The sequence below is a fragment of the Lissotriton helveticus genome, chromosome 6 (assembly GCF_964261635.1).
Source record: "Lissotriton helveticus chromosome 6, aLisHel1.1, whole genome shotgun sequence".
Lineage (NCBI taxonomy): Eukaryota > Metazoa > Chordata > Amphibia > Caudata > Salamandridae > Lissotriton > Lissotriton helveticus.
Genome location: NC_136067.1, coordinates 158,939,303 through 158,961,086, shown reverse-complemented (window position 1 = coordinate 158,961,086; position 21,784 = coordinate 158,939,303). Strand labels below are relative to the sequence as shown.

General features: G+C 40.1%; 1 protein-coding gene across 5 annotated transcripts in view; it reads right to left on the bottom strand.

Moving 5' to 3' along the window:
* LOC144762369 (epoxide hydrolase 1-like) overlaps nucleotides 1-21,784 on the bottom strand; it is a 324,885-nt gene that overhangs the window by 180,295 nt on the left and 122,806 nt on the right. For 2 of the 5 annotated variants that reach the window (XM_078647540.1, XM_078647536.1), the window contains exon 2: nucleotides 14,683-14,854. The exons of the other annotated variants lie outside the window; for them this stretch is intronic. The gene's annotated coding sequence lies outside the window, so the exon portion shown is untranslated. The remainder of the gene's footprint in view (nucleotides 1-14,682; nucleotides 14,855-21,784) is intronic. 5 annotated transcript variants of the gene reach the window in all.

Genomic DNA, 21,784 nt, shown 5'->3' with positions numbered 1-21,784 from the left:
AATCACTTCGCTACAACCTCATAAATTAAAAATAAAAATGAATAATGTCTCAAACAATTTTTGATTTCTAAATATAAATTTATTCTTCAGAATTTTCTAAATTTGAAAGAACTAGTAACATGTCCTCATCAGCAATGTCCTCATGAAAAGTCTGCAATAATGATTCTTGTAACTCTATGGTCTCCAAACACTCGATAAATTCGCCATCAAGAGATTGATCAAAAAAATCATTCAAGTCATCTCCTCCTTCTGACAATATTTCATTATTGGTGCTGTCAATTTCAATCAATGTAGTGGAATCATTCAAGTCATCTCCTTGTGACAATATTTCATTCTTGGTGCTGTCCATTTCAATCAATCTAATGGAATCATACAAGTCATGTCCTCCTTGTGACAATATTTCATTATTGGTGCTCTCAATTTCAATCAATGTAGTGGACAATTCAGAAGAAATTGCCACGGTCTCTTCATTGTGAGCCATTTTATTTTGAAATTGCTTGCTGTAAATTGCAGAAAAAAATAATCACTTTCATTTATCGTTTTTAGTAATACATAATATAAAACTAACTTTATCAAGTATTTAGTATAACAGAAGGACTGCAAATAAATAACAGAAAACATTTTTCAAATTATCTTCAAGTGTACAACATAGTTCCCCTTACAAATTAACAACTCACCTTTTTAAAAGTAGGAAAAGTGTTAGTACTGTGTAAATCAAACACCAGAAATTCACCACCAAAAATTCCTCACAAATGTACCTCAGACAGTAGTATCACAAAATGGCTGTGGTTTCCTCTCATTTGACATATATACATAACCAATTAACTTTCATCACACACAAATACAAAACCAAAGTAACATTTTAATTGGTTCTAAATTTCAACACTTTCAAATGTGTTTTCCCCATGCAATTTTCCATAGGACATTTACATACGTCTACAGCATGAATGGCTGAACGGAATTACACCAAACTTGGCAAAATGGTACATCAAACCTAAGAGGTCAGGAAGGATCTACTATGCCCCCTTATGGTCATTTCCCCCTTCGCTTTGGCCTCCTCTTGTCTCTCAATCCTACCGAGAGACAAGATGGCGGCCGCTACGGACTGTTTGGAATGTTGACAGACGCCGGAGAACCAATCAGCTTCGCAAAGCTCCGTAACGCGAAAAGTACGCGAAGCGGAGCGCTGTTACAGATATATATCTTTTTTTGAACGTTAATTTCTCAAAATCCACTGGAGCACATATATTGAGACCTAGCAAAGGCACATCGGGCTACCAGTCCCTAATATTTTACCAAGTTTCGTGCAAATCCATTCAGCCGTTCGATTATTATTATTATTTTTTTTTTTTGCCCCGCGGGGCCCTTTTAAAACCTCCACATCAAACCTAGGGGGTCAGCGAGGATCTACTATTCCCCCTTATGGTCATTTGCCCCTTCGCTTTCGCCTCCTCTTGTCTCTCGATCCTACCGAGAGACAAGATGGCGGCCGCTACGGACTGTTTGGAATGTTGACAGACGCCGGAGAACCAATCAGCTTCGCTTCACAAAGCTCCGTTGCGCGAAAAGTACGCGTCCTGGGACGCTGCCCGGTCCGCTGTTACAGATATATATCTTTTTTTAAACGTTAATTTCTCAAAATCCACTGGAGCACATATATTGAGACCTACAAAAGGCACATCGGGCTACCAGTCCCTACAATTTTGCCAAGTTTCGTGCAAATCCATTCAGCCGTTCGGGCTAAAAGTGAGGCCAACCGCCCTATGGAAAACTCAATGTTAAAAACACGTTTTGGGACCCCCCTTTTTTCTCGACCCCCCCTGGACGAAACCCCCCCCAATTTTCAGGGGCTGCTCAGAAACAAAATGTGCCATTTTCCTGAAAATTTCAGCCAATTCCGTCCACAAACGCCAAAGTTATTAGACATAGAATTTTCAAAAATCCCATAGAGAAAAATCCTAACTATATATACCTACTGGCGACCGCCAGTAGGTAATATATATATATATATATATATATATATATATATATATATATATATATATATATATATATATATCTTTTCCACAATTATCCAAGTTAGACGCGCACTCAGAGGTAAAGTGGTACACAGTGTCGCTTTATTGCTGTAACGCGTTTCGGAAGCCTCAACTCCCTTGCTCAATATATATATATATATATATATATATATATATATATATATATATATAAAATAAACAAACAAGGCCCTAACAGAACTATATATACATACATATACGCGCACACATACATATATATATACACATACATATACGCACACATATACATATATATATTCACTGAAAAAACCATAGGTTTCACATCAGTTATAGTTAGCTGGAAATTTTACTCGCATAAAACCAATGAAATTCCCACGTTATAGTTAGTTGGACTCACTATAACTTGCGCGTGCAATGCACTGCTGATGACGTAACATATTACATCACTCATGACATGGTCAGTGACATCACTCATGACATCGTAAATGACATCACTGATGACACCATCCAGTGAATGTGTGTCTTTCTGAAAAATAAATATATTTTATATATGTATATGTAAAAGTCGATGGAAGAATACATATTTGTGTCTAAATGGATGTTTTTAACAAAATTGATTGGTTAACTGGCTTATTGAGTGTATCTTAGTGAATACATATATTAGTGAGTAATATTTAAATATTTAAATATATGGATTAGTGTTTAACTTTGTATATAAGGGGCTGCATAAGTTGGTGAGTAGCTACATGTGTATGTATATGGGTTATTAGATGTGTTTTTTTAATATCAGTATGAATGTCTATATGGTTTGGTGGGGGTATTACTTAGCACATAGATGCATGAGTGACTGACTCTGTTTGTATGTGTTTTGAAGACAGCATATGTGCAGGACTGTGTGGATGAGTGTGTACATGTGTGTGTTAGTGAGTGAATGACTGTTTCACTAGTGTCTTTATCTGTAAATACATATGTTTTAATCTAGTATATGTGAATATTGATGTATATAAGTGAGTATATGGGAGAGTGAGGGATTGTAAGAGTTCCTGTTTAGATGAGTATATGTTTTTTAAGAGAATAAATATGTGTAAATTTCCTTAGAAGTAAGGTGGTAGTGTGTGTATAGCTCTATATGCAAATAAATGGATGTTCAATAGTTTATTTGCATGTGTAAGTATATGTGTGAGTAACTTTTGGATGACTGTCGGTGTGTAACAGGATGTATAGGTGTATTACTACATATCATCAGTGATGTGGTCATTGATGTCAAATGAGATGTCATCAGTGATCTCATCAGTGATGTCATTTGAGATGTCATCAGTGATGTCATCAGTGATGTCACTGACCATGTCCTGAATGATGTAATATGTGACATGATCAGCAGTGGATTGCGGGTGCGCGATATATAGTTAGTGCAACTAACTATATATGGAATTTCAATGGTTTTGTGTGAGTAAAATAAGGTTTTGTAAATGCTAATTCCTAACTATATATGGTGTATAACCTATGGTTTTTTCAGTGAATTTTCAAGGTTTTGTAAATGCTAATTCCTAACTATATATGGTCTATAACCTATGGTTTTTTCAGTGAATATATATATATATATATATATATATATATATATATATATATATATATATATATATATATATATATATATATATATATATATAACATTTCTATGGCAAAATGAAACCCCTTATTTTGTTCCTTTTCAAATTAAATGTATTAAGTGTTACCACTTTATTCCAATCAAGATGACTTCAGGTGTGCCATACTTTTGTCATAAGTAAGACTGTTAGAGTTCTAGTTGTTCTTTAAAACACTCTGGGACATTCGGTCACTGGGCTATAGTTGGGCTACATCTGGCTGATATTTGGGCTACATTTGTTTTTTTTTGTCTCTGGCGGCCATCTTTGGGCTACATTGGGCTTCATTGGGCTTCATTGGGCTACATTTGGGCTCCAACATATATATAGCCCAATGTAGCCCAATATATATTTTTCAAAGTTAATTTTCGTAAAAACCACTGGAGCATATATCTTGAGACATAGCAAAGGCACATCGGGCTACCAGTCCCTACAATTTTGCCAAGTTTCGTGGAAATCCATTCAGCCGTTTGAGCTAAAAGTGAGTCCAACCGCCCTATGGAAAACTCAATGTTAAAAACACGTTTTGGGACCCCCCTTTTTTCTCGGCCCCCGCTTGATGAAACCCCCCCCAAATTTGCAGGGGCTGCTCAGAAACAAAATGTTCCATTTTCCAGAAAATTTCAGCCAATTCCGTCCTCAAACGCCAAAGTTATTCAACATAGAATTTTCAAAAATCCCATAGGAAAAAAATCCTAACTATATATACCTACTGGCGACCGCCAGTAGGTAATATACACATATATACACACATATATATATATATATATATATATATATATATATATATATATAAAAGTTTTTAACATTAAGCGGATCATCCAGTGTCTTTGCTTCATGCCCAAGATGGAAATGTCATCAGGAGGAAGTACCTCGAGGTTTGCTGAATAATGCTAAAAATGGGACATTAAAAGTAGATTATAAACAAATTTGAAAAATAAGATTTTTGGAAAGAGGAAAGTTTACCTAAGGTTATTACCACCAGGAGATTGGATCACGTTAGTCAAACACAACATGACTGTAAATAATACACCTGAAACACCTGGAGATCTTTCTGTTAGCATTGAACTTGTGTGGCAGGTGAGCTCATCTGGGAACAAAGGACGGGGGAAGGACAGGCAATTCAATACCTGAGCCAGCGATGTGTACCTGAAATGTGGGTTACAAAGCTCTGGATAATTTCGCTGTGGATAGCGATCAACAGACGTTTCCTAAGCTCTGCAGCACCATTACTGACCTACGGCTCCCTGCTAAGCGAAGTCAGATGGTGTGCCAGGGTTCATGTCTGGGCATGCCATTACTGAACAAATACGTTCTTTTTGGGCTATCTCAATATGAACTGATTATCCCTATTGCAACAACCTATTGCATCATATACCTGTGTGCCAGGTATTTGGAAGAGCGTGTCCCAGTCAGTTCACAAAATTCTTCCATGAGCTCAGGTATTGGGTTAGGTGTTACTTGAAAGTTTTTTTCTTGTGTTCATGTTAGGCAGTATCAATGGAAGTTATAGGAATTAAATGAGGCGTGCTAGAAGTAGCAGAGGAGGGACTTTAGAGCTGCAGAGGAGAATTGGATTAAAAGGAAAAGGGAGTGATCAATGAGATGGACTAGATTGGCCTGCAGGAACATAACGCACCTGAAATGACAAATAATGGACTGTGCCTCGCAACAAACTACTTCCACGATAAGAAGAAACAATGAATTTCTAAGGCTATTATACCCAGGCATAGATGGGTCAAAAGTCCTTCCCTGTTGCTCGATGCAAATGGAGTCAGACCATTTGTGCTATACAGATGTCAACCAACAGAACCTCACAGAACCCATGACTTCACGGTCTTTGGCCTTAAAATTCAAACGATATTGAGCAATGGTGAGGCTAAATATGTCTAACATTGTGAAATATTCCTACAACATGCTGACCAAAATTACTAATGAAGGTCTTTTTACATTGATTAATAGAAGCAAAAGCAGCAGCTGCAGTCTGTAGCAAAGGAAGTTATTCTCTGGTAAATTATCAAACTCCATACATCTAACCCAAAGATGCCTTTATTACAGAGCCCTGAAAGATGTGGGGCCTTAGAGTTTGGCAGCTCTCCTGTCTGTTGCCTAAAAGTCCTGCTCGGCGGATGTGACATCCGCCACATTTGTGAGAGAGTACCTCGTATGCCAGACTCTAAATAAGGCCCTTTGTCTCCCGCCCATAACTTCAGAGATGCTAATTGGACTCAAGCCAACAGCGATGTAGTCCTGGCATTTTACCCAATGGCACTTTGCATGATGGGAATTGCAGTCTGGCTGATTATACTATATCCCTACTTGCAGTCCTTTATTTGTGCTGGTGATTGCTGATGGTAGGCGATGACATTTTTTTGTGGACCAGCACTTGTTTTTCATCACCAGACTTTGAGCAAAGAGGAAGAAAAGCAACAAGCATTTGCAATTCAATAGATCTCGCATTTGCGAGAGTTTAAGCTATTGGCATTGTAAATGACAATGTGTTATTTTTCTGTTTTGATAAATTAACACATAAATAAAAGGCATTGTCATTTACAATGCCAATAGCTCCAAATCGTGTAAATGTGAGGCCTATTTCACGTCAAAGAAGCAGCCACCATTGTCCCGGGCTGCTTGCAAAGTGAATGTGCACATGGTGTGCTGAATGTTGCAGGAAAGCATGTTGTGCCTGCAGTAGGAGAAACTCATTAAAGAAAATAGTGCTTACGGACTAAATACGACATACTGTGTAACAGAAGTAAAAGGGCCAGTCCTCATGGGAAGTTACAAATTAAGATAAGGCGGAACGAAGGAGGGACTAATAATCCTAATAACGAATCAGAAGCCAACATTTAGAAAGGACAATGACACAAGCCAATGAAACAAAGTGGGCGGGGCTTCAAGTCCATACTCAAATACAGCATGCCTTGCAGAGCAGCGCATGCGCTCCCAGGCTCAACCTATAAAAGGTGGAAAGAAGGAGAGAGAAAGACAGTAAGTAAAGCAGTGACTAGGGGAAAATAAAAAGAACCCTTATGAGTGATATGAAGAGAAAGAAGGTGCACTGTAGCAGAAGAAAGAGACTGAGGTGGGATCAAGGCTGGGAAGCCTTAGTATTCAGCAACCCAAGCTTTGAGCTGCACTGCAACAGGCTCCTAAGAAATGGTCTGGGCTGTTTTTATTTTACAAGCGAAGCACCGACTACAAGCCAGATCTTGGTTGTTCGCTAAATTGCCAAAACTAAATAAAAAGGAGACTGGTGAAATAAAGCCGTGCGGCTTTCGGGAGAAAAGAAACCTGGAAAGTGTGACTTTGTTATAATCCACTCAAGATGAAGATAGCTGGGCCACCTCCATCATAATAACCTTCATCATAATAAACTTGTCTGGCTATGTAAGCACATTATTCTGAAAGAAAATGCCATTGGACTAAAGCAGATTGAACAATTTACGATTAAATTCGTATTTCAAACAATCTTCTGTCTGATCGAGCCAACTAATCTTGAAATATGTTTCCATAATTAAAAAACAATATTGATCTTCTGAATCATTTCATGTCGTAATGATTTATCAAACCTGATTTTCTGGCACCCCGCTCCCTCTAATAACAGGCGTGACAATCCTCTCAGTTACCGTACAACTGCTCAAGATATAGCTACAGAGATGTGGTTACGAAACAAGTTCCAAGAACCAATGATGATGAAGAACACCACATCTCACAGCAGTGTAAAGAGGGAGGGGCCGAGGAACCATCTTGAGCAATATGGTCTACTCCATTGAGGGATTGAGGTCCTCTACTCAAAAATATGTGGGTTTTTGACATTCAACCGAATCTATTCAGATTACAATCTTGATAGCTGACTTGTCGGGGTTTTTGACATTCAACCGAATCTATTCAGATTACAATCTTGATAGCTGACTTGTCGGGGTTTTTGACATTCAACCGAATCTATTCAGATTACAATCTTGATAGCTGACTTGTCGAGGTTTTTGACATTCAACCGAATCTATTCAGATTACAATCTTGATAGCTGACTTGTCGGAGTCACTCAATATAGGCGAACAAAGAAATGGGAGTGTAAAGCAGTGGTCTGAAAATTATCGGTATTGAGCGGATCTGGTGAAATAACATGAGCATAGTTTGTCTTACTGAGAGTTCAGAAAGTGTGGAGTGAAATACTATGCTTAAAATGCCAGAGAGCAGACCCAAGCTCATCTGTAAAGTCATAGTAGTAATCTATGTTGTGAATATGATTGCTTGCCATCTTAAATGTACCCCGAGATAGACGCAAAACAGTAACCAAAGACTGCAAATATAGAACCTAGTGCTACAAATAACTCACAATCTGGTGGAGGCACTAGAAGCCAGCCGCACATATCCTACAGTCATAATAAATAGAATGACTTTATGAAGTTCTTTTAGAGTGCACAAAACCGGGGACCTACCAACACTATCCCCCAACACAAGACAAATTGTCTATATCAAGATTATTAAAATATGGAGCAGCACTCCATAATAAGTATTCACATAAAATTCAAATTCAATGTAAAGCCAGCTGAAAAACAAAACAAAAACAAGAAAGGACATGGAAGTCCTGTGCTGGGAAAGTTTAATCGCACGATGATCCAATGAGGAATATTAAAAGATATTCTTTATTTCATTAATTTCTTCATATCTTATCGTAAAATAATCAACCTTTTTGTTATAGTCGTAAACGACTGCGAATTATAAAGACAGCACTCCATACCATAGGAGTGTAGAACGTATTAATACTTTTCCAAAAATGGGTGGTTCGAGGTGATACATGTTTCCACGTGTGAGGCGGGCGATGGGAATAGACTCACGGACACAGGTACTGAGGGTAAAGCAGGTTTTATTTTCAGTATACGCCTCCTGAGGATCTGTTTGCGGTAGTAGGGAAGTGGTAGTTCTGTTGCCGCCTCTATGGCGGAACGCCGTTCTCTGCGCCTTTCTGGTCCGGTTCCCCTTCTCTCCCTCGGGCTTCTGGGACATGTAGTCCGGTCCTCGTCTCCGATGCCTTCCAGCTCGGAAAACAGAGAGAAAGGGCAGAGTCAGTCCTCGTGCAATGTTTATACAGTGAAAAGGGAGGGTAGTGAGGGTCACACGTGCAGAAACAATTCACCCACGTCCCAAGTGTCGGTATAGTGCAGCTCGGGTAGGGGGATTAGTGCTAGGGATGCCGTGTGTTTCTCTCAGGGCGGCTTGCTCCACCTTTGACCAACCCAGCCTGAAAAGCGAGATCGTACCTGTGCAAGCCACACTTCCCTTGAAGTGTGGCTGGGCGAAGCGCCTTCCCGTTGGCCTCCTGGCTTGGTGTTGTAGCTGTCGTCTCTCGCACCGTCCTCGCTTCCCGCCGCCTCTACTTCCAAATTCGGGGCTCCTCCGATGTCTCTACTCTACGTGTCAGATGCGCCTCCGGTTTTCCTCTCGTCCTCGGTTCCCGTGGGACTCGTCAATCCGCCTTTCGATTCCGCGTCCTTCCAGCCGCCTACTCCTCCGAGTGATTCACACACCTGTGTCTGGTCACGGCAGGGTTTTACGACAAGCTCGTGGGCGGGGCTTGGATCAAGTTCCGCCCAGTTAAAGAAACAAGGTTCCTCGGACGTGTCAGTCTCGGGTGGAAAGGTGGGCACGGCTGCCGTCCAATGTTCTGGGTGCTGCGAGGAAAAAGGCGAGAGTAACAAGGTTCGAGTCACATTAAGGGGGTACATGTCCGAGTCCCAGGACCCCCTCGTCACACACCTCCCCCCTAGGATTCTCCCGACCGGGGAGAGGAAATCGAGACAGGTAGTCGGCGTTGGCATTGTCCTTCCCCTTTCTATGGCACACCTGAAAGGAGAAGGGCTGGAGGGACAGGAACCATCGCAAGACCCTCTGGTTGTTAGATACGTTCCGACTCATCCACTGTAGGGGTGCGTGGTCCGTATAGAGTGTGAACTGGTGCCCCTCCAGGTAATATCTCAGTTTCGCAACCGCCCATTTGATGGCGAGACATTCCTTTTCAATGGTCGGGTACCTCACCTCCCTGGGAAATAGTTTACGGCTAATATAGAGAATGGGGTGTTCCATCCCAGTCTCTGCTTCTTGGGACAGCACAGCCCCGATTCCGAAGTCCGAAGCGTCCATGTGCAGGATGAATGGCTTGGTGAAGTCAGGGGAGGACAACACAGGACTGGTCGTGATAACCCCTTTTAGGGTTTTGAAGGCCTTCCACATCTCCGGTGTGGGATGTAGGAAACCGTTGGTTGGGTACTGCTTTTTCAGGGTGTCTGAGAGAGGGGCAGCTATGTCCGAAAAAGAGGGGATGAATCGACGGTAATAACCGATCAACCCCAAGAACACCCTCATGTCCTTTGCGTTTTTGGGAAACGGGGTGTCGGCGATAGCCCGGACCTTTTCGATTTGTGGTTCTATGATTCCGTGTCCAAGCATGTAGCCAAGGTACTTCACTTTTTGGAAACCTATCCGGGATTTCTTGGAGTTTACGTGTAGCCCAGCACCTTTGAGTTGCTGTAAGATGTTGTGCAGGTGCATGAGATGGCTCTCCCAGGACGGGCTGAATATAATGATGTCGTCCAAATAAGCGGAGATGAAGCTTTGATGTTCTCTGAGGACTTCGTTCATCAACCTCTGAAAGGTGGCGGGTGCCCCGTGCAAACCAAAGGGGAGGACGTTGAACTCGTACAGTCCATCTGGGGTGGCAAAAGCAGTTTTCTTCCAGTCTTCCTCTCTTAACGGGACCTGCCAATATCCCTTGGTCAGATCAAGGGTGCTGAAGTATTGGGCCTCGCCCAGTTTTTCAATCAGCTCGTCGATTCGTGGGATGGGATAGGCGTCAAACGACGCTACCGCGTTTAAGGCCCTGAAGTCCATACAGAACCTGCTGCTCCCGTCAGGCGTGGGCACCATCACGACGGGCGAAAACCATTCACTGCGCAAGGGCCGTATTACACCGAGTCTGAGCATCTCTTGGACTTCTTTACGTATGGCACTACTAGCAAAATAGGTAACAGGTGATAGGGCGCACTGCAAAAGATTTTGGCTAGAAGTAGATTTACAAGTACCACAAAGTTGCTTCTAGGCAGAATAGGAAGGTTACCTAACTCCCCAACTAGTTCCCTAAATTCCAGGGAGCTTAAATAAATTCAAAATTCCTGCCGAGCAATCAATAAGTATACATAATATTTACAGCTTCATTAATTGTAGTCACAAAGGTCCATATATTGTCCAGTAACCAGTTAGACACCAGAGTCCTTATGTGCGTTGATCCGTTTTTATTTTCAGTATCAAAGTTCAAAATTAATCTCTGTATCCAAAGTAGCCAAAATTCAAAACTTTCTCTGTAGCCAAATTCACAACATTCTTTGTAGCCAGATCAGCCAAATTAATCTCTGTATCCAAAGTAGCCAAAATTCAAAACTTTCTCTGTAGCCAAATTCACAACATTCTTTGTAGCCAGATCAGCCAACACGTGTTTCGTTGTCAAAACAACTTCATCAGGGCTGCAAGCCAAAAGCAAAAATTAACATTTGTGTATCTATACACATCTCTCATTGTTTAGAAAAGTTTAATATTAGTTAATCTATCACCACCTAAGTGAGAGTGAAAGCACATAGTTCCCAACATATTAGTGCCAGTAGTTGATAGGTTTCAATACATTTTATGTGACTCCCGGTGTCAATAGATAATTCACAACAAAAAACATTCGGGTATTTCGCCATACATTATAAACATAAATATGTTTTACCTAAGTTAAATGATTTATCTTCCGTTATTTTCGGTCTGTTATTTTTTCTCGTAAAAAGAGTTATTTTTCATCATTGAGTAAAGTTTCTGGAATGATATAAGGAAACTCTTAGCTCTGTCCCAAAAGATCACAACCAGTCAAACTAAGTATAAAGTTAGTCTAGTAAATAGTTCATAGGTACTCTACTAGTACCAATTCTTAAGCTCTTAACACTAATAAAATCAACTTCACACTGAGCATGTATGCTTAGGACTTTACTTAAAGTCATATTACTTTATCACTAGAATAGTACAAATAGTACTATATTACCTCTCTAGTATTCACGCCGATCAGTCAATACTTTTCAACGTCTTTATGTTTTGCAGGTTCTGTTAAAATAAATAGACATGACCTATCGGTCTGTGTCCTGCATATTTATATATCAATTGCAACTTTTTATTTAGATTCCGCTTACCAATCCAAACACAAAGTCCTGTGTATCTTTTATTCACTCCTTAGCTCATATATCTCTATTATCAGCGTCTTAGGTAGTATCACAATTACGAAATCTATTGAGAAAAGGAAGAAAAGGTCTATAGATCCATTCCTACTTTACTTTTTAAAGTATTCTACTTTTAATAGATTAACGCTCACCTTTCTAGTCTATGTATCTTCCGCTACATCCTACCATGTTCGGTTTCTCCGGCGTCTACCATCAGCGGCATCTTCCTTAAGTGTTCTACGATTTAGTCAATACAGTATAGTGATTAAAGGCCGCCATCTTGTGTAAGTTTTCCGCGTTTTGTACAGAAACGATAAAAATCACTATGGGAGAGCTGCTGTAACGATTATTTTACTCTATCTATGTTAACAAAAATAAAAATAATGCATTGCATATAATATTACCTGTGTCTGTAATTTTAAGAAATTATCGATATTCCTGATTTATCGCTTTTTAATGACAACCTTAAATATTATAAAGGTATGGGGTAAATGTATCTATTCATTATACAAGAATAGTGGCAAAATGCGGCATATTCTATTGCCGCTTACACTGGTTAAGTTTACCTCGATTTCCGAAAACTACTGACGGAAACGGGTATTCTGGCTCTGCCATGTTGGAAAGGTGGATCTACCGATATTACTCAAAGTCTAATCACCGTACTGCAAGCAATAACATAAATTACAAATGATGTTTCACAGTTAATGAAAGAATCAATAAAAAATGTGCCAGTATTGTTATATTCAAATGTCTGTACTTTCCTCATTGCCCACCGGCATGAGCTACAATTTCCACAGTGATAGAAGCCATTTGGGCGAGTTCGAAGCCAGTCACTCTGGCTTATTTGTGTAATTGGTTTTGGATAACTTGGGCTCACAATATTAGCTAGAGACATTCCTTTTCTGTACGTAATGCTTGGTCGCTCTGTTAAAAAGGGCTTCAGATCTTTATCAGAACTGAGCATATGCCAGTATTTACTCATGATATTGAAAAGTTTAAAGCTCCCTCTGCCAAAATTGGTAATCAGTCTGATTTTCTGATTATTTTTTGATACTTCAGGTTTTCTCTTAGGTTTCAATGTATCATCTCTCTGTAATTTCTGGACTCTTCTAGCCGCATTGTTAATTACAGTATCCGAGTATCCTCGGTTTTTAAATCTTTTAGCCATATCTTTTACATTTACATGGAAATCTTCGTCTTTAGAACAGTTCCTCCTTGCCCTAATCATTTCCCCATAGGGGATTGGATTAATTTGACTCTTTGGGTGGCAACTATCTGCTCGTAGTAGTGCATTGCAGCTGGTCTCTTTACGAAACATACGGCTGCCCAGTTTATTATTTTCCACAAACAGTTCAATATCTAGAAAAGTCAGTTTTTCTTTGCTATAGTGGGTAGTAAATGACATATTCAAATCATTTGTATTAAGACACTCAAGGAAAGAGTCTAATTCATCTGATGTACCTCTCCAAAATAACAAACAGTCATCAATGAATCTACCCCAGTAGTATATGTGATCAATCCATTGACTGCCTTTAGGGCCCCAAATCAGCTCCGCCTCCAGCCTCCCCATAAAGAGGTTCGCGAAGGACGGAGCAAACTTGGAACCCATCGCAGTCCCAATCTTTTGTTTGTACCATGTAGATTCAAAAAGAAAATAATTATTTTCTAATACCATCCTTGTCATCTCTAGTAACATAGATGTATGATTCAGATACTCCACTGGTCTACTGTTTAAAACACTCTCAATAGCTTGGATTCCTTTCTCATGATCAATATTAGAATAGAGAGATACTACATCTAGTGTGGCTAGAATCATATCATTATCCCAAAGTACATCATTCATTGTATTGAGAACATGTTTTGTGTCCTCAATATGAGAGGGTAAGTTCTGCACAAAAGGTCTAAGGTATGAATCTACAAATTGGGACAGCTTCTCAGTTGGTCCTCCTATGCCTGAGATTATTGGTCTCCCCGGTGGTTTTTGTCTATTCTTATGTATCTTAGGTAGACAGTACATGCATGGGGCCCTTGGTGATTGAATTTTAAGGAATAAATACTCATCATGATCTAAGAGACAGTTTTCATACCATTCCTTAAGTTTCATATTAATTTTAGTCTTGATCATTTCTAAGGGGTTGGTGCTTACTCTCTCATAGTATCTACTATCTCCCAATTGAGATAGAACTTCATCATTATAGTCTTTCCGGTTCATGACAACAATGTTGCCACCCTTGTCAGCTCTACGAATCATAAGTTCTGAGTGATCTGTTAATTTCCGTAATGCTTCCTTTTCATCTATTTTTAAATTGTCTGGAAAGATTTTTTTGTGATGTTGATCTCTTTTAATCAGATTATCTATCTCCAAATTGACAGATTTATAAAAGGCATCTACCACATTGCCCGTTGATAACTGTGGTGTCCATTTAGATTTCTCTTTAAAACCACTTTTAGATGCTAAACCTGGATTAATCTCAAGATCATTCAAAAGAGAATTCATTGTTATTGGATCTTCTTCTGATTCAGTTAAAGATAACAATAGTTTCGTATCATAAAGGTTTTGAATAGTGATTTCACTCAAAGCAGGTTTATTTGTAATGTTAACCACATCATCTTTGTTGGAAAAAAAACTTTAAGCTTCAACAGACGAACAAACTTGTACAAATCAATCTTGGTAGCATACCAATCAGTATTTTTAGTAGGACAAAATCCAAAACCTTTCTTAAGTATATTAGTCATACTCTCCGACAACTCAATAGATGAAAGATTAATTACTTCAATCTCATTAGTTCCTGTATTCATTTCCTCCACGACCTCAGTCTCTCTCTCATCCCTGGGGCCACTTCTCCTGCGCTTGCCACGACTCCCCCTCCTTGTCTTCCGATTTGATTGTTGCCATATCTCTCTCCTGTATTTCGATTTCCTTTCCCGATTCTTTGAACTTCCACTAAAAAATTTAATTGTTAGAAGTTAGAGTCGTGGCAAGCACAGGAGAAGTGGCCCCAGGGATGAGAGAGAGACTGAGGTCGTGGAGGAAATGAATACAGGAACTAATGAGATTGAAGTAATTAATCTTTCATCTATTGAGTTGTCGGAGAGTATGACTAATATACTTAAGAAAGGTTTTGGATTTTGTCCTACTAAAAATACTGATTGGTATGCTACCAAGATTGATTTGTACAAGTTTGTTCGTCTGTTGAAGCTTAAAAATTTTTTTCCCAACAAAGATGATGTGGTTAACATTACAAATAAACCTGCTTTGAGTGAAATCACTATTCAAAACCTTTATGATACGAAACTATTGTTATCTTTAACTGAATCAGAAGAAGATCCAATAACAATGAATTCTCTTTTGAATGATCTTGAGATTAATCCAGGTTTAGCATCTAAAAGTGGTTTTAAAGAGAAATCTAAATGGACACCACAGTTATCAACGGGCAATGTGGTAGATGCCTTTTATAAATCTGTCAATTTGGAGATAGATAATCTGATTAAAAGAGATCAACATCACAAAAAAATCTTTCCAGACAATTTAAAAATAGATGAAAGGGAAGCATTACGGAAATTAACAGATCACTCAGAACTTATGATTCGTAGAGCTGACAAGGGTGGCAACATTGTTGTCATGAACCGGAAAGACTATAATGATGAAGTTCTATCTCAATTGGGAGATAGTAGATACTATGAGAGAGTAAGCACCAACCCCTTAGAAATGATCAAGACTAAAATTAATATGAAACTTAAGGAATGGTATGAAAACTGTCTCTTAGATCATGATGAGTATTTATTCCTTAAAATTCAATCACCAAGGGCCCCATGCATGTACTGTCTACCTAAGATACATAAGAATAGACAAAAACCACCGGGGAGACCAATAATCTCAGGCATAGGAGGACCAACTGAGAAGCTGTCCCAATTTGTAGATTCATACTTTAGACCTTTTGTGCAGAACTTACCCTCTCATATTGAAGACACAAAACATGTTCTCAATACAATGAATGATGTACTTTGGGATAATGATATGATTCTAGCCACACTAGATGTAGTATCTCTCTATTCTAATATTGATCATGAGAAAGGAATCCAAGCTATTGAGAGTTTTTTAAACAGTAGACCAGTGGAGTATCTGAATCATACATCTATGTTACTAGAGATGACAAGGATGGTATTAGAAAATAATTATTTTCTTTTTGAATCTACATGGTACAAACAAAAGATTGGGACTGCGATGGGTTCCAAGTTTGCTCCGTCCTTCGCGAACCTCTTTATGGGGAGGCTGGAGGCGGAGCTGATTTGGGGCCCTAAAGGCAGTCAATGGATTGATCACATATACTACTGGGGTAGATTCATTGATGACTGTTTGTTATTTTGGAGAGGTACATCAGATGAATTAGACTCTTTCTTTGAGTATCTTAATACAAATGATTTGAATAGGTCATTTACTACCCACTATAGCAAAGAAAAACTGACTTTTCTAGCTATTGAACTGTTTGTGGAAAATAATAAACTGGGCAGCCGTATGTTTCGTAAAGAGACCAGCTGCAATGCACTACTACGAGCAGATAGTTGCCACCCAAAGAGTCAAATTAATCCAATCCCCTATGGGGAAATGATTAGGGCAAGGAGGAACTGTTCTAAAGACGAAGATTTCCATGTAAATGTAAAAGATATGGCTAAAAGATTTAAAAACAGAGGATACTCGGATACTGTAATTAACAATGCGGCTAGAAGAGTCCAGAAATTACAGAGAGATGATACATTGAAACCTAAGAGAAAACCTGAAGTATCAAAAAATAATCAGAAAATCAGACTGATTACCAATTTTGGCAGAGGGAGCTATAAACTTTTCAATATCATGAGCAAATACTGGCATATGCTCAGTTCTGATAAAGATCTGAAGCCCTCTTTAACGGAGCGACCAAGCATTACGTACAGAAAAGGAATGTCTCTAGCTAATATTGTGAGCCCAAGTTATCCAAAACCAATTACACAAATAAGCCAGAGTGACTGGCTTCGAACTCGCCCGAATGGCCTCTATCACTGTGGAAATTGTAGCTCATGCTGGTGGGCAATGAGGAAAGTACAGACATTTGAATATAACAATACTGGCACATTTTTTATTGATTCTTTCATTAACTGTGAAACATCATTTGTAATTTATGTTATTGCTTGTCTTTGTGGTAAAATCTATGTAGGAAGCACAGTAAGGAGACTTAAAGACCGTATGATTGAACACTATCGTGCACTAAAAAATGGTGATACAAGGTATCCGATTGCTTCACATTATATTCAAAATGGGAATGATTCTGATAAACATAAATTTCTGTATCATGGTATTGAACAAGTGGTATCAGATAGGCGAGGAGGAAACAGGCTACTAAACCTTAGACGCAAAGAGGCAAGATGGATTATGGTTCTTCGAGCAGTTGAAGATGGACTTAACATGGATTCAGAGCTTCAATACTACTTGGGTGAACATTAAGAATATGAATCAAAATATAACGTCTTGATGTAAACCGGCTCTTCAAGCCAAGAACCTGCTATACACTGTCTACAAAATTACAACACATTTTTCTAAATGATGCTAGGGTGCTTCAAATGTTAATATCATGACCCCTTCTGTTGTCATAATCATTATACCACTATAACTATAAATTAGAATTCGTAGTGGAATGATGTGAGGCGCTTGACACTCTGTCACTGACAATCACTTCCAGGAAAACTTTAAACTACCTTTATCCTTTAATCTTGATATATGACTGGAATCTAGATATTTATATTATTCCTGTGTATCCCTTAGCTGCTTAAATATGTTACATAAATACGCAGTACGGTGATTAGACTGAGTAATATCGGTAGATCCACCTTTCCAACATGGCGGAGCCAGAATACCCGTTTCCGTCAGTAGTTTTCGGAAATCGAGGTAAACTTAACCAGTGTAAGCGGCAATAGAATATGCCGCATTTTGCCACTATTCTTGTATAATGAATAGATACATTTACCCTATACCTTTATAATATTTAAGGTTGTCATTAACCCCTTCAGTGCTAATGACAAGGGTAACTCGTCATGGAGTTTCCATTGATTTCAATGGAAAGTCAATGGGAAGAGGGGGATGTACCTTAGCAGCCAAGTGGTTAAAAAGCGATAAATCAGGAATATCGATAATTTCTTAAAATTACAGACACAGGTAATATTATATGCAATGCATTATTTTTATTTTTGTTAACATAGATAGAGTAAAATAATCGTTACAGCAGCTCTCCCATAGTGATTTTTATCGTTTCTGTACAAAACGCGGAAAACTTACACAAGATGGCGGCCTTTAATCACTATACTGTATTGACTAAATCGTAGAACACTTAAGGAAGATGGCGCTGATGGTAGACGCCGGAGAAACCGAACACGGTAGGATGTAGCGGAAGATACATAGACTAGAAAGGTGAGCGTTAATCTATTAAAAGTAGAATACTTTAAAAAGTAAAGTAGGAATGGATCTATAGACCTTTTCTTCCTTTTCTCAATAGATTTCGTAATTGTGATACTACCTAAGACGCTGATAATAGACATATATGAGCTAAGGAGTGAATAAAAGATACACAGGACTTTGTGTTTGGATTGGTAAGCGGAATCTAAATAAAAAGTTGCAATTGATATATAAATATGCAGGACACAGACCGATAGGTCATGTCTATTTATTTTAACAGAACCTGCAAAACATAAAGACGTTGAAAAGTATTGACTGACCGGCGTGAATACTAGAGAGGTAATATAGTACTATTTGTACTATTCTAGTGATAAAGTAATATGACTTTAAGTAAAGTCCTAAGCATACATGCTCAGTGTGAAGTTGATTTTATTAGTGTTAAGAGCTTAAGAATTGGTACTAGTAGAGTACCTATGAACTATTTACTAGACAAACTTTATACTTAGTTTGACTGGTTGTGATCTTTTGGGACAGAGCTAAGAGTTTCCTTATATCATTCCAGAAACTTTACTCAATGATGAAAAATAACTTTTTACGAGAAAAAATAACAGACCGAAAATAACGGAAGATAAATCATTTAACTTAGGTAAAACATATTTATGTTTATAATGTATGGCGAAATACCCGAATGTTTTTTGTTGTGAATTATCTATTGACACCGGGAGTCACATACAATTTATTGAAACCTATCAACTACTGGCACTAATATGTTGGGAACTATGTGCTTTCACTCTCACTTAGGTGGTGATAGATTAACTAATATTAAACTTTTCTAAACAATGAGAGATGTGTATAGATACACAAATGTTAATTTTTGCTTTTGGCTTGCAGCCCTGATGAAGTTGTTTTGACAACGAAACACGTGTTGGCTGATCTGGCTACAAAGAATGTTGTGAATTTGGCTACAGAGAAAGTTTTGAATTTTGGCTACTTTGGATACAGAGATTAATTTGGCTGATCTGGCTACAAAGAATGTTGTGAATTTGGCTACAGAGAAAGTTTTGAATTTTGGCTACTTTGGATACAGAGATTAATTTTGAACTTTGATACTGAAAATAAACACGGATCAACGCACATAAGGACTCTGGTGTCTAACTGGTTACTGGACAATATATGGACCTTTGTGACTACAATTAATGAAGCTGTAAATATTATGTATACTTATTGATTGCTCGGCAGGAATTTTGAATTTATTTAATGTCTTTACGTATGGCCTCTCTTTTGGCCGCAGGTATCCTATAAGGTCGTTGCTTAACCGTGGTTCCGACTGGCGTTTCAATCCGGTGTTCGGTCAGGTTGGTTTTTCCGGGTAAGTCGGAAAAGATAGACGAGAAGGGACGTAGGACCCTCTGCAGCCCCTCCTGCTCGGTCTGATACAATTCTTCGTTAACCACGAGTTCGTCTAGTGTGGTGCCGTCTTTGTGTCCGGTAGGGATGGCCAGATGGTGATTCACAGGTGGAGGACCCAGCTACTTTTTCAACAGGTTTATATGAAAAACCTGGGATTTTCTTCCTGTCAGCCGGAGTTTGTATGTGGTGTTTCCTATGGTTTCCATGACCTGGAAAGGTCCCTGCCATTCGTTGTGGAACTTCTTGTTGAGGGATGGCAGCAGCACGAGTGCCCAATCGCCTACTGAGAGTCGTCTCCACTTCTTCCCTTTGTTGTAGTGGGTACTTTGTTTCTTCTGGCTGTTCTCCAACTGTGAGTATGCGAGATCTCTTATTTTCCCCAACTTGTTTTTCAGGTTTGGGCTGTATTCCAGCAGGCTCTTGGTTTCTGCTTGGGGTTCGGTCTCCAACACCTCTTTTGTCATTTCCAGGAGGCTCCGTGGCTGTCGTCCGTACAGCATTTCAAACGACGAGCAGCCCAGACTGCTCTGTCTCTGGCCTCGGATCACGTAGAGGGCCAAGGGAAGAAGCAGGTCCCAGTCACTTCCGTTCACAGTGAGCATTTTCTTTAATGTCGACTTCAGGGTTCCGTTGTACCGCTCCACCAGTCCGTCCGTCTGTGGATGGTAGATGGAGGTCCGGATCTGGTGGAGGTTCAGGAGTTGACACACCTCCTTCATCACTCTTGACATGAACGGGGTACCCTGGTCTGTGAGGACCTCCTTGGGAAACCCCACCCTCGAAAACAGCTCCAGGAACTTGTCTGCTATATTCTTGGAGGTGGGCGCTCGTAGGGGAAAGGCTTCCGGGAATCTTGTGGCGTAGTCCACTATGACCAGCGCATATTGGTTCCCTCGTCGTGTTTTGGGTAGGGGCCCGATGAGGTCCATAGCTACTCTCTCGAAAGGACTCCCTTTAATAGGAAGGGGTTGAAGGGGCACCCCTGGAGGTCTCTTGGTGTTTTTCCGTTGACATATGTCACAGGTCTGACAATGGGTTTTTATGTCCTTATATACACACCAGGCCAGAAGAAGCTCCGTAGGACGTTCTGGGTAGTTTTCTCACTGCCGGTGTGGCCAGCCAGCAGATGGGTATGGGCGTAGAGCATGATCTGTTCTCTGAAACAGACCGGTACAAGAAGCTGGAGAGGATCGTCCGGACTTCCCGGTCTGTATAGAAGGTCCTCTTTGATCAGGAAACGGGGATAACGGGGTGTGGGGTTGTCCTTGTCTGCGTGTGCTTGTTCCCAGGCGTTAAACAAATTTGAGTCATTGGCTTGGGCAAACCTGAAGCTACGGTCGCCCACCCAGGGGTCAGTGGCAGTTAGGGCAGAGAGAGGTAGGGTCTCCAGACCCCTCTCCTTCTGTAGGGTCGCCGAGAACAAGTCGAGGAAGTGGGGGTTGTCCGTCCCTATGATTATTTCCTCAGGGAGAGTATCAAGCACCCCGACTTTAACTACTAGGGTCTTCCCCCCCCTCCAGCACTAGAGGCACATGGGCAATCGGGTACCTTTTTATGTCCCCGTGTACGCATTTTATGTTAACCACCCCATCGGGAGTTAACTGGTCAGGTCTCACAAATCCCCCTTGTACCACTGACTGCTTACAACCCGAGTCCAGAAGAGCCTTGGCCCTAGCCCCATTCACCCAGACACTTACGTGGAAAGCTCCTCCTAGTTCTGCGGTGTAAAGGATAGCTTTGGGGACATATCCAACGTCCATCGGTTCTTCCTGGTTCCGTCTCTGTGGGCAAAAGCGGGCTATATGGCCCCAGGAGCCGCAATCAAAGCATTGGGGCCCTTTGAAGGAGGGGAGCTCCACTGTGGACGGCCGAGGTAAGGATAGACCAAGGGGGGGGGTCTTGGTTTCCTCTCTATGCGGATAGGCGTCTTGGCTGACTTGTTTGGCTCGCTGGGATGCAACCGGGGTTGAGCACGAGAGTACGTGGTTGCCATGTCCATTGCTTGGAGGGTGGTCAGGTTGGAATGCTGCCTTAGCCATC